This window comes from Cygnus atratus, chromosome 2, assembly GCF_013377495.2.
Source record: "Cygnus atratus isolate AKBS03 ecotype Queensland, Australia chromosome 2, CAtr_DNAZoo_HiC_assembly, whole genome shotgun sequence".
Taxonomy (NCBI): Eukaryota; Metazoa; Chordata; class Aves; order Anseriformes; family Anatidae; genus Cygnus; species Cygnus atratus.
The window spans coordinates 80604417-80617726 of record NC_066363.1 but is presented as its reverse complement, the minus strand read 5'-3'; positions in this window follow the sequence as shown (position 1 = coordinate 80617726).

The following is a 13310-nucleotide window of genomic DNA, read 5'->3' as shown; positions in this document are numbered from 1 at the left end:
GCTGGCCCTGCTCCATGCCAGATCCTATTGCCAGCTGCAGGTATTTCCCGGTGTTCAGGGGGCAGGAGGAAGGGGTAATTAACTCCTTTTGGAAGTGCCAGGTTCTTCCCACATGCTGGATTGGGAGCACTGGGTCTTAATATACTGTTCTGGACTCCACCTCTGCCAAAAGCTAAGCTTTTCAGCACCTAACGTTCAGACACTTAGCTAGTTTTTGGATCTATCTTTACAAGGTTTGCCAAAGATTGCATAGGAAGGCTGCAATAGTCCGAGGTCTTGAACCTCTGGTCTCCCCCTGTCTATATTGAAGTGTTAATCACAGTGTCATTCTTCTTCCCCAACAGGTTCTTTTTAAGAGTTATAGTCACCAAAAGACAGAAGGGTTATATCCCGTTATAAAATAGACAGCCAGTCATATAGCTCAAATTTAATGCACAGCAACCACTGACATCAGCCTGCCAGCAACCTTGTGACAAAGAATTATTCACAAAATGACAACTGACCCGAACTGGCAAATGCCTTTGAAAACAGAAGCTGTAATTACATACAGCTTTGGTTTGGGATAATTAGCTAAATACCGGTCTCTTCTTGGAGAGAGGTACTTTCCAGCAACCAGTGTATTTGACCTAAACAACAGCTATAAAACACAGTCGAGCACAGAAAACTGTGGCCTCTCCTTCTCCTCTTCCTGTGACTAGTTTTTAACTTCGGCCCTCATCCTGCTCCTCTGAGCAGGACAGCAGCACGTCCATGTGGCTCCATACATACATTGCCATCCTGTGGACAGATTCTGCCAGCACAAGCAGCTGTGAGTAGGCTGCAATAAAAACTCCTGTGAAGTTACTGCTACTTTTTCTTGAGGAGTACGGTATTACATGGCACAGAGAAAACAGGACTTTATAATGGAAATGGGCTCGAGCTAGAGAATGCAAATCCAGCTGCATTTTTGAAGCTTTGCAGTTCAAGAGCAGTTGAATTAATGATTCAGCTGGCTTGAAAAATATTTGAATAATTCTGAGATGCAGGTAAGGAAAAAGGGAACTTGAGGGAGAAGGGAAGTGAACACGAGGCTTTGAAATCTTCAGGAAAAGCAGAAGTGGCCATTGACTTGAGGCCTACGTGGGGCATCAGGGAGCAAAATTGACTGGGGAAGTGTAAACACAAAGGAAAAGCTTCGGCATGACAGATGACCCAAAAGCCTGTGGAAACTTGACTCTCCTACCAAGAGGCAGTCGGAAGGAGGGCATGACATGATTAGGGTGAGTGATAGGAGAAAGAAAGCAGAAGCTGGGTGGGAGTCTGAGGGTTGCTGGCACATTTCAGAAAGTTGCCCTGGGTGCTACGTCCAGCCCTCCATGGCCGCAGCGAGAGAGATGTGCAAATCTAGCAAGGCTGTTTTGGTTGCCTAACTCTTTTGGCCTCCACAGAGGAGGCAATAACTGTAACTGCTTAGGAAGGCAAAAGGAAAATGTTGATTAGCACTTAGCAGAGGAAGTGGCTTATTTGGCCTGATTATAATCATGGGAACTTTGTTCCCTCTGCTCCAGTAACCACATTGGTAGCATTAACTGGAAAGCCAAGTAACTGGTAAAGAAACCACTGAATCAAACTTGATCTCATACTGCTTGCATAATTTGCCTTGAATGGACATACAAAGAACCTTAACCTTCTTCACCCATTAGGCCGTTGGTAGTTCTCCCTCAAATGCCATTCTCATCTCCTTTTCGGATCATAATCTGCCTCTTTTTCCCTTGGGTGGCTGTTAGGACGGTGCACAGCTTTACACAAGGGTGCCTCAGAGCACAGTCTGGGCCTGTGATGTACAGTGGCTACCACCATTAAATAGGCTGAATTAGTTAATTATGTCTTGAGAGCCTTTTCCAGGCAAAGGCTTTTGTGTGTGTTTAAAACAAAAATTTACAGTGCCTTAGACATTAATTTCAGTTCAGGGTCATGCAGGCTATAAGCAATAATGAAATGGTATTTTCATAATTGACATGGGATTGTATTATTAAATGTTGGAAAGCTGAAGTGAGATTCTCCTTTGTTCTATTTAATTAACAGCTTAAGTCAATATACTTCTCAATTAATAGGTATTCATCTCAGCATGGACTGGAAATCTTTCAATGCAGGCAGCAAGAACTTTTCCAGGCCATGCTTATATGCCAGTGTAGAGCAGCCCAAGGACTGCTTTAGCTCATACTTCATATTTCATGATATTGGTGCATTTTAGCCGTGCTGCCTCCCATCCCTATCGTGCTCCACGTCCCCCAGGCTAGCACACGCTCTGTGTAGCACCTTGACTTTGGGTTTCTGCTGGCCATAGAGGACATCTAGTATGGGCATTTCTACACTTTCTGAGATCTTTTCGGTTTTCAGATTATTAGCTGGAAAAAAGTTTCATATATTAACTGGAAATCAGGCTCACCAGAGCTGAAAACAAAAGCAAAAACGAGGAGAATGACTGGATTTCCCTGGTTTTCCCCTTCATAGTAGACCATTGCTTTTATCTTGCAAGACAGCAGAGCAGGTTTCTTTTCCTCTGTTGTCCTCAAAGGCAAAACAACAAGAGAAAAGGTAGTAATTTGGCAGCTTTCAGATTAAAAACAAAGAAGAAATCTTGCAATGTACTTGTCAAGCCCTGTTGTGCATAGTGGAAACTATGGAAGCTTTTTAGAAGACCATGTGGGAAAATGATTTTGTTTGGAAGATGCAAATAGAAAAGAATAATTAAAAGGTAACAGAAGACTGGTCCTTTTAGTGCTGAAACAGACACCCTTGGCTTAGGAGCACCAAATAAAATTACCCTGAAAAACATCCATGTAATCCTCCCATCTTCTCTTTCTCTTTAGATAAGAGCAGGGCAGAATATTCCAGGGATTTAAGGCATCATTTGTTTAAACGGTCATATTTTAATCATCTCTAGGAAGCTAAGGTTACACAACCCCAGCGTTCAAGCGATCCCCTACCTTGCTGTTTATAAGAAGTGGGGCCTGACATTCATAATGTTCCCAGGCTGCTCCAAGGGGACAGGAGGAGAGGGCTGGGGAGGGAGGGAGGAGGAGGAGGGAGGCGAGGAGAGAAAGGTCAGCTCCCTTTTTAAGCATTTCTGAGCTAGCTGGAAGCTTTCAGCATGTGGGTGGTAGGTGTATCGGCTGACACGGGGAAGTGTAAGCGTGAAGCTGGCCACCCAAGACCTCAGGGTCACTGCTGACACTCCAGATCTCCACGCTGGGGAAGGCACCTGCTCCCTTGCCAAAACAAACCATCTCCTGCTATGGGCATACTTGAAAAGACCTGCTTTTGTCAGCCCGGGGGAAGGGGGAAGGGGAGGGGGCAAGGGGGGAGGAATTAGAGGGATGTGGGGGCTTTTGGTTTTACTTAAACAGTCTCAAATAACCAGTTTACAATGCAGCGATGTTCTTCAGAATTTATTAAAGGGAAAAAAAAAAAAAAAAGGAGCCGAGGAGATTCGACTCCAGATCTGGTGAGCATTAATATGCATCGTGCTAGAATTTCATGAGGCAAGCGAGTTTTGTAGCCCTTGCTCTGGTGGTCCTCTGCTGACAGGATCTCAAGCCGCTATTTGTTATCTTTAGGCCTGATAAGTACATCTGGTTTTGATTCAGGTGGCCGCGAGCTTGTCTCAGAGTTGAAAAGGGTGCTTTGCTCAAATTGAATTTTCTCACAAATTTCAAACTGGGATGAGAACCAGAAGAAGCTGGGCCCTGTCACACAAAACTCCCGTTTTGCTTGCTTGGCCCTTGGGCTCGTAAAAACCTGGCACAAATCAGTTTCACCTGTTTGGCTAAGTGAGTACATGCTAAAAGTAATAAAGCTATTAGTGCAATCAGATATTTCCCTGCATGTGTTCTGATGTAAAAAGAAAAAAAGAGAGAGCGAGGGAAAGAAAGTGGGGAGGTGAACTCTTCTCAACCCTGCCTGTCACATATCTTCCTGTGTCCCTGTAAATTGGTTGCAGAGATGCTGCTGGTTCTCCACAACTTTATGTTGGGCACTGTAGGCTAGCAAGGAGACCTGGCTGCAAAGACCTGCTAGAATCCATAACCCTCCTCGGAAAAGCAACTTAAGTTGCTGCCTGAGGTGAAGAAGGGAAGGCGCTTTTTTGTTGATCACTGTCTCTTACTTTCAGACTCTCTTTGTATGAACACCAGACTTATCCCAAAGTTCCACCTGGCCCTCTGCTGCCTGAGCAACCTGGGTCCTCCTGACTCCAGCTACCGTCACCTCCAGTGGCAGGACAGGCCCTGGGATGGGGCTAGCTCCTGGGCAGTGAGTAGCTCCTGGGATGCTACAAAGTTTGAAATAACACACACTTCTGATACCATTGCCTGGTGCATGCATATAATTATGTCCTCACAGATGGTGTCTTTCATGGCTTAGGAGAAAGGCTCTTGGGGAAGCTTAGAGATGAAAGAGTTTAAGAGGCTTCTGGCCCCAAATGAAGGACAATGACATCTCTCATTAAGTCTATAATGGCAACACAGTTTACTGCTCATAAATTCGTGGCATTATAGCAGAAGATCCTGCCCATGTGAGGAGATGCTCTGTCAAACACTCTAGAAACCTGCTGGATGGAAGGTACCATAAGTATTCCCTGTAGATTTTCATCCTGTCATTTATACATGCTCCACTTGAGAAATGTTTAGGATGAAACACGGGGCATTGATCTAGTGTGTGTTTTCCACATCCCTTTTCCCCATTTCATTATGCTTTGCTTTGTTGTGTATTTTTCCTTGCAGTGGCTTCTCTTATATCTCTTCTTATAGAATAGAATCTTCACCTGACATGGAGATTAAGAAATTACATTCATCTTGTCATCCAAATATAGATAGGCTCACCTTAACAAAATGTATAAAACAAATCCCTTCAAATAAAATGATAATCCTCATGAAGATATTTTAAAACTGTGTCAAGGAGATTCTGTAACCCAGATCTGACTGAAGGAAAAAAAGAATGACACTGTTGGCATTTTTCGTGAGTATTTCTCCATATTTTCCAAAACTAAAATTCTATAAAGATATTGACATTCTGTATAGATTATTGCAGAGAAGGGTGTCATTCTTTAGGAAAAAGGTTACCAAGTTTTCCTTAGGATGTTTTAGATGTTAATGTCTTCTAAAAATGTATAAAATTGACCAGCTGTACCACTTCCTTCTCCAAAACCTATGGAGGAAGAAAACCAGCTGCTTTCTGATATGAAAGGTTGACCAAAGTGCAAAGAGCCATGTGACACTCTATTGCACCAATATTTAAAGTCCAATATTTAACACAGGTATTTCAGGTACTCTTTGGGGTTCTCAAGGAAGGTACATCATTTCCATGCTCTGTCTGCATACCTGAGGTCCGAGAGGGTTTTGGCTTTTGATAGCCTTCTTGTAATTTATCACTCTGTTTAAAGTGCTATTTATTGAAGATATCATAACTTGCTCTTGCAGGTGCTCCTACGGAATGAGCATTTCTGCACAGCATGTAAAATGGCCCAGTGCCCAGTTGCATAACTGAGCTCTGAACAAATAAAGAATTTGAGATTTGAAGGACAGTGAGAGGACCTCTGACTATAAACCAAAGGGGGAACTGAGAGCCAGAGTCGAAGTATTTCTGTCCATTAAGACCCACCTTGTCTGGGGACAATTAATGTGAGTGTCACATTCTTAGTCAGGTCAATGGAGACAGAAAGCCACAGAGTATTTGGATGGCTCTTTCAGCTGGTTCCAGGCCCCTCTGGTACTTGAACAAGTGCTTGAACATCTGAGGGACCTCTCCTTCAGAGTAAGGCACAGCTCACCATAATGACAGGAGTCATAACAGCAGCCTTTGTGACTGGGTGGTACAAAATTGGTCAATGGTTTTCACATTTACTGCCCTGAATACCTCTGCCCCATTGTTCCTCAAACTGCCAATCCTACTTTACCAAACTCTAAACAAATGTAACTTCTTATCTTTCATTCAATTCTGACATCCTGCCTTGCCTTTGCACCTGACCTGCAGAAATTCTCCTCATTCTTGAGTTGTTTCTCTAGGCTGCGAATCACAGAAAAGAATGGGAACGATCAAAAAGGAAAACATGCTTAATTTCTGCTGGTGGGATGCTTCCCTCCACCCGCACTGGCCTTGTACAAGAGGCTGGCAGTGGTGCCTTCTCTGTGTCATGCACACTGCGTGGCTGACAAAGTTCACCCAGGGCAGCAAAACCAGGTCACCTCAAGGTCATCATCAAATTAATATCTGCAGTATTTTGTGGCCCCTCCGAATGTTCTTTAGGGAAGAGACAGGTCAAAGGGAAGGCTGTAGAGTTTGGAGGATTTTGTCTTTTAAGTCACAGGCACATCCCCAGTTGAAGAGCAGCACTGGGAGCATCAGAGCATCATTCACCATGGGCAGGCAGAGGAGACAAAGAAAGGGCAAAGCTCTGGAAACTAGCCAATGCCTCTATCCCTGCAGGAGTTGGGGATCACAGTAGTAGAACAGTATGGGGTGTCTCTTTTGGTCTTTGTGCTACAGCTGATACAACTCCACAAACTACGGTTTGTCATCTGGCCTCTATCAGAACCCACCCTAATGCTCACACGCAGTTCAAAATAATTTCTCCTAACTCCTTTCTGTTCTCCCAGCTAAAACATAAAAAGGCAGAATTCACTTGAAAACCAAAATTTCAGTACTTCTTTGTTTTTTCAGTAACCTATTTTACAATGATGTATACTTTTCCTCTTTTACCTTTCTCATCTTTCTTTCCGCCAAACATTTTCCAACAGACACAGGCTAACAATAAAAGCAAAATATTTAAAGTACCAGAAAGAAAAATCAGATTTATACTGGTTGTAATAGATCACAGCCACGGAAAACACACAGAAGCAGCAAGAATGCCAAAACTTCAGAAGAAGCACATTTAACAACCGAAGGAATTGACCAAAACAGATTGGAATGAGTGAAGCCTTCTTTTAGAGGTATTGGTTTCTAGATTTTCTGTCTGCAAAATCTTGCGCTGTTGGACTTATGCTCTTTGTATATCACAGGGTTCTTATCTGAACTTCTGTTCATTCATAACTATAAATACAATATTTTTAGTTTAATTAAATTTAAAATAGGTAAAGAGAAAAAAACTGTTTGAATTTCATATGTCACAAAGATGCTGTAAATGGTAGGATACAGGATAACTGTAGAAAAATGGCAAATGTAGATACTTATACTATGAAGAGATACACGCGGTCCATAGTACTATCCGATGCTTTTTGAATAGCTTGAATTCCAGGAATTCCTTAGAAATTTTACTTCATTTTTCCCCAAAAAATATACATAGTTTTTTTTTCTCCATTTTAAAAATAGATCCTTAAGGTTGACTACAAGCATGATTACATTTGAAATAGGATTAGCATTCTAGTGAGTTATAATATTTAAAAAGTGTATAGTAAATCATAAGTGATTTTCAGAAGAAATCATCCATTTGTACAAATTAAATATGCAGAAAGTCAGAATGAAATTAATCTTTGTTTGCCATATGTCTCTTTCTGTACCAAAAGGGCAACAGTTAATTTAATATTTCTAAGTTAGCAAACAGTCAAATTCCAAAATATTATAACAGAAAATACTCTTGCAATGATTACAAACTTTATGCTCTGAAAGAGAAGAAAAGGTGTAAAGAAATGGATTTCAAAAAGTATTTTGTTTCTTTAAATATGGATATTTTCGTGCAATCCTGTAGACAGGAATTTTGTGATCTATCTTTCAGTTTATTTCATTTCCTATTTCCCTTTTCTCAGCCGACAAATACTTAATACAAAGACTGTGATTTGGTGTGGATTTTGTTTACTGATTACATTGAAAACACCACCTTATCAGTTCTGAAGACCTTTGTTATAGTGTAGATCCCTCTTGCCTCAAAATCAGTTGATCTTAGTGAATGTTTGATTTTCTTTACCGACTTGGATAAGCTGTGCCAGGGACACAAGCAAACAGCAACCTAAGTCTCTGTTATGTGGGAATATGTGCAGAAGCAATTATTTTGCTGGAGAGCTCTGTGAAACAATTCTGCAGACCAGCCAAGAATTGAGCTGCTTTATTGATGCGAATAAACGAAATCCCACTTATGTTTGGGTGTAGTACTGAGCTATTTCCGTTTTAAAGAAAAGGAAGGAGTGTCATCTACAACCACATAAGATGTGCAAGTGTGAGTGGAACCAGATCATCCCAAACTCACCTACATTCTTTGTGAAAGGCTCAGAAAATATGTGCAATGGATGTACGAATTTTGTTCAATTCCTGATTCTTACTCACACTTCAGTCCATTATTCTTGGTGTTTTGGCTTAAAAATATGCATATATGCATATATTTTTTTCTAAGCCTTTTCTTTGTAACCCCTCTCTTCTACCAGTGCTGAAGTTTTACATGAAAGCAACCAAAAATACAGGCTTTCTTTTTGAATACTTCTAGGTTACATGGAGTTACCTGCTACTGGATATTTGGTAAGAGATTTTTTTTTCCACATACAGGTATGTGAATCCTTCAGAGAAGCTGTCAGGTGACACAGATATTTACAATTCAAGCTACACCTGAAAGTGTCATTAGTTAGCCCTGGGGCTCTGATTTGTGAATGGCTGGCACAGCTGTTGCAGCTGAGAAGAAAATAGTCCCTGCATGTATTCCCTGTCCCGTATGTGGGGTTAGCTAATGTTCATGTGAGCAAACCACCGACTTGCTGCAATTTCTAGTCAAAATGCTACAAAAATTAAGCATAGACAGACCTATAATGAAAATATTCAAGGTATGTAATTTGAAGCAATAAAAAGCTCCTTAAACTTAGTGGGAGTCATGGCCCGAGTGTGCCCACAGGTACAGCATTTTGGAGGGTAAGGTTGAAAAAGTGGATGATAAGAAGATTTGGAACATTGTAAATCCGAACCAGTTCCAACCAGATACCCACTGACTTTTTTTTTCTTTTTTTTTTTTTTCAAGAGGTGTACAAGAACCTGATTATCATTTTGAGGCAGCCAGAAGAAAAGTTGTGGGATAGTACGACTTGTGCACTATAAACCTGTCTGGCTATTTTTTGGCATTATTGTTAAATTAGAATTATATTAAAATGAAACACTTCGCTATTTAGCTTTCTGTCTGCCTGGCAGGTTTTGCTACATAGTTGGAGAAAATTGGCCCACTTCAAATGGACGTTGGATATGGCATTTTTGCACCATCAAGAAAATGGCTGCACATTTTTTTAATTGTTTCCCTCACATATAATTTTTAAACAGTCTTATAAAAATGTTTTCCTTGTTTCACTCCCCACTGAATTAAGAATGCACATGAATAGTTGCCAGTTGGCCTATGCAATACTCATTCCAGCAGACAGCAATGAGAAAGTATGAAGTGGTTTTTGGAAGAACTACCTTTCTTTGTAGAACACACTCGACTTTGCATAGCTTGAAAGAGATGCCTTTTATTCCCTGCAGACCACTTCCTTCAGCTCAAGAAGAAGAATTTCCTAATTGGTGAACATACAGAATAAATGTAAGGAGTCTTACATGCACTACTTACGATCTGCTTTGCAAGTAAACAAACTTTTGCTATTTTCTTGAAATTTACGTGACATATATTCTCCAAAGATCTTGCTTGTGTATTAAGAGAGAAGTCTCTTGTTGCTGTAGGCACGTATGGCATTTTAATTCTCTCCCCATTCCCTCTGAAATCTGCCTTTCACACAAACATACGCATACCCATTACCACATATAGTTGCCCAGCCATGGTTCATAAAGACATTATTTGGGGGTTGGGGAGGAAATTAGGAGGGGGACTCTCACTCTGGAAAGTCACAGTTTCCTGGAAAAACATCATCATGCCAAAACACAAAATGACATTTGAGATGTGTGGAAGTCAGGACAACAACCAAAATATTTTGTGCTGCTGGCCCATTGGACAAAAGCAGTGTGAAAAGGTGCAAGTGGTGCTTTTATTCTATTTTGTTTCATTTTATTAAAAATAAAGGTCAGTCAACTTTCAGAAAATAAATAGGGAAAAAAGGTGACACAGCTCAGATGGGGAAAAAAAAAAGGAGGATAAGGAGAAGGGACTGCAGGCAGGATGGGTACATGGTGTGAACGAAGCACAGGCATTAGAGGGGGCTGTAGGGGCTCCCTGCCATGCTCCACCGACCCCTGCCTGGGGGGCACAGGGGCTCCCTGGGGCCCCCGGCCACCGAACAATTGCTCACTTGTTGCAGGGACCGGCCGCCCAGCTGGAACAACACTCCCTGCTCCCAGACTGGCCTGGGGACCTCCTCTGCCGGGTAACTCCAGGCAAACATACAGGAAGTGTGAATAATTGAAGGCTTTTAGGAAAGAAAAAAAAAAAAAAAGAAGAAAGAAAGAAAGCCTCACAACTAATTTTCTGTTCTGGTGCTCGCTTGCCCGACTAGTGAAGGTGATTTATTTGGGAGCACTGCTGCAGGGGAGCGCAGTGCCCACCAGGGACACGTGCCTCTCCCAGTGGAGATGACAGTCCTGGGGCAGTATCTTGAGCAAATCGTGGATGCTCCCTGCCACCTAGCAGACACTGACTATTTACTCCTTCCATGCAGCTCCATCTAGAGAAATGCCAGGGAAACTTTGAAAAGACATCTTTTGTAATGATCTTTTCTCCTTTCTGTTTTCGAGGGTTTGGTTTCTTTCAGCATGCTCTGGACTGTGTCATATGGCGAAATCTGGCTCTATCTAGATCTAATTGTTTTCACAATTAAGCCTAGAGAGAGAGATTTTCCCTCTTGGATTACCAGGCTCATTTTAAGGAGGTAATTTAGTGGCTTAATTTAGTGACATTAAAATTAAATTTTAACTTCATTTTTTCTCCCCATGCTGAGGCATGTAATGAATAAGTTGCCTCCTGGGAGGGGTAAATTTTCCTCCTGTTTCTCCTTAGTGGAGAAGACACTAGGGAGGAAGTAAGCAAGACGTGAGCTGAAAAAAATAAAAATAAAAAATTAATCCTTTCACATTTGGACCCTAAGTCAGAGAATTAAGACTAGGATAAGAAAAATACAGGTTGATCCTGACAACCCCCAACATATAATCAGAAGATCTTCCTCCTGCTGCCAGGATTCTTCTACCCAGACCAAGTTGTGAGGAATAGAACAAGCAGTGAAGATGTCTTTTTTTTTTGGGTTTTGGAAATACAGCACCATGTGCTCCCCTTTAAATTGGGCAGACCAAGGCATGGGCATCTTGATCCACTCATTCCTGATGGCAACTGTGGTATGGCTGGAGGAGCAAGCAAAGAGAGAAGAGCATTTCAACCACTGCTTCCTCACAGAGGGACTGGAGTTTTAAGGGGATTTATACACTTACAGGTTGCTTTTCTGGATCCTATTCAGGTCCCTTTGTTTATGCTTTGCCCAGACAAATCTCTTGACTTCTTGAGGTCAGTGTGAGCTTTGTCTGACAAAGATGTAAGGAATATTGAATAGGGCTTCTTGTTCCTGTATTCAATTTTATTTTCCAAAACATACAGGACAACATGGCTTTATAAAAAGACGAGGAAGGATTCATGTGCCAAAGAATCTGTAAAAGAATGTCAATTACATTAAGAAAACTGCCATCTGAGAGTCGACGTATAGTGATGTGTTTCTACTAGTACTGCTATCAAAGGAATGGAAAACACTTAAGTGGCAGCTATATTGTAAAGCACAAACATTGTTCTCCAAATTCGTCATCTTGAAGATGTATGCTTGTTGGGCTATGATATTTTCTTTTTGTAATGCAATTCACAATGCATAGATGATAAGTGTTATTCCTTACCTGAATTTTTACATAAACTTTCAAAACACTAGGACTACTAATTATGCCTGCCTTACAAAATTTTTAGTAATTTTGTCTTCCTGACAAAATTTGCCTTTTAAACATGCGCCTCAACACTTACCCATTTATTTCTCTTTCCCTGTCATACACAAAAGTTCCTTTTCACACCTCTCCCTTCCCACACACGAGCCCTCACTCATACCTCACACGTCTGTGCAACAGAGAAATAACAAGAAAAATAGCAAAGCAGGTTTTTTCCTGATGTCAAGAGTAAAAAGCATCTTAAAAATTCTCACTGAGAAAGAAAATTCACTGTAATCAATTTGATCTTTTAAATGTCCTAGCATTTTAGATTTTTTTTCACTTTTAAACACAAATTTCATTTCACATTCGTGTACTTCCTAAAATTATGGATGCTTTCTAGAGATTTTTTTCTGAAAAGGCAAATAGTTCACTATTAAACCTTTCAGTAGATAATAATTTTTTGACTAAGAAAAAAATAAGTGATTGTTTCAAGAAAAGTCTGTAAATGTGTTTTTTTTTTTAAATATAATTCTGTTTGTCAGTCTTGACTGATCCTCCTGAGTACCAATTGTATTTTATTTCTAGGCATGCTTCTAGAAACGAGTCCCATAAACATAAAAATTAGAGTTTGAGATTGAAAGTCTATTGCTCCGTGCTAATTTCAGACTTCAGTTTAATGCTCTAGGCTAATTTCAAACTTCATTGTATAGGCTGAGCTCTGTTTCACGTGGAGTGCTGCACAGAAAAAGGCAGGCAGGCAGGCAGAAATTCACCTCTGCTGTAACTCTTCAAAGCAGCCCCAGAGATGACTCTGCTTTGTTAGTATGGCAGTTGAGTCGGTAGTAGCTAATTCAAAGGTGCAATGAGGCCTCTGAAATGCTTTTCAAATATTTTTACAAGAAATTGAGAGATTCAGCCTTGAGAATTCAATGTGCCTTGCAGAGGGCTCATAAATAAACAGCTTTCAGGATAATGTTTCACACTTCAGCTAGCTCAAGAAAAGAGAGTATGTTACTCTGAAGATTTCTATGGAAAAGAGTTCCTCACAGAGCCTTGTAAAATACAGAAGTGCTTTCTGTCAGGCTTCACTTCCACATGACTGCCTTTTCTTCAATGTGAATTAATTACCTGTATTCTTTTGGTCTCATATGTAACTATGATTTTATTACTGAGTTTTCAGTGGCAAACCCTTGCAACCCCCCTAGCTGTTTCTCAAAATCCTCACCACTTCTTTTCTGCTTGTGTTGTTGTTGTTTGGTTTTGGTTGGGGCTTTTTCGGTTTTTCTGGGTTATGATTTTAAAAATGTTTCCTGTTTCTCTTCAGTTGTGAATTCATAGCTCCATCAGAATAGCAGAAAATGCCCCATAGTCACAAATCACACATAAATCTGATCCCACATGGCAAGAACAAGAATATACCAACCAAAAAAGTCCTTTCTCATTAGCTAACTGTTTAAGCAGCATTTACAGGGAGCACTGCAGAA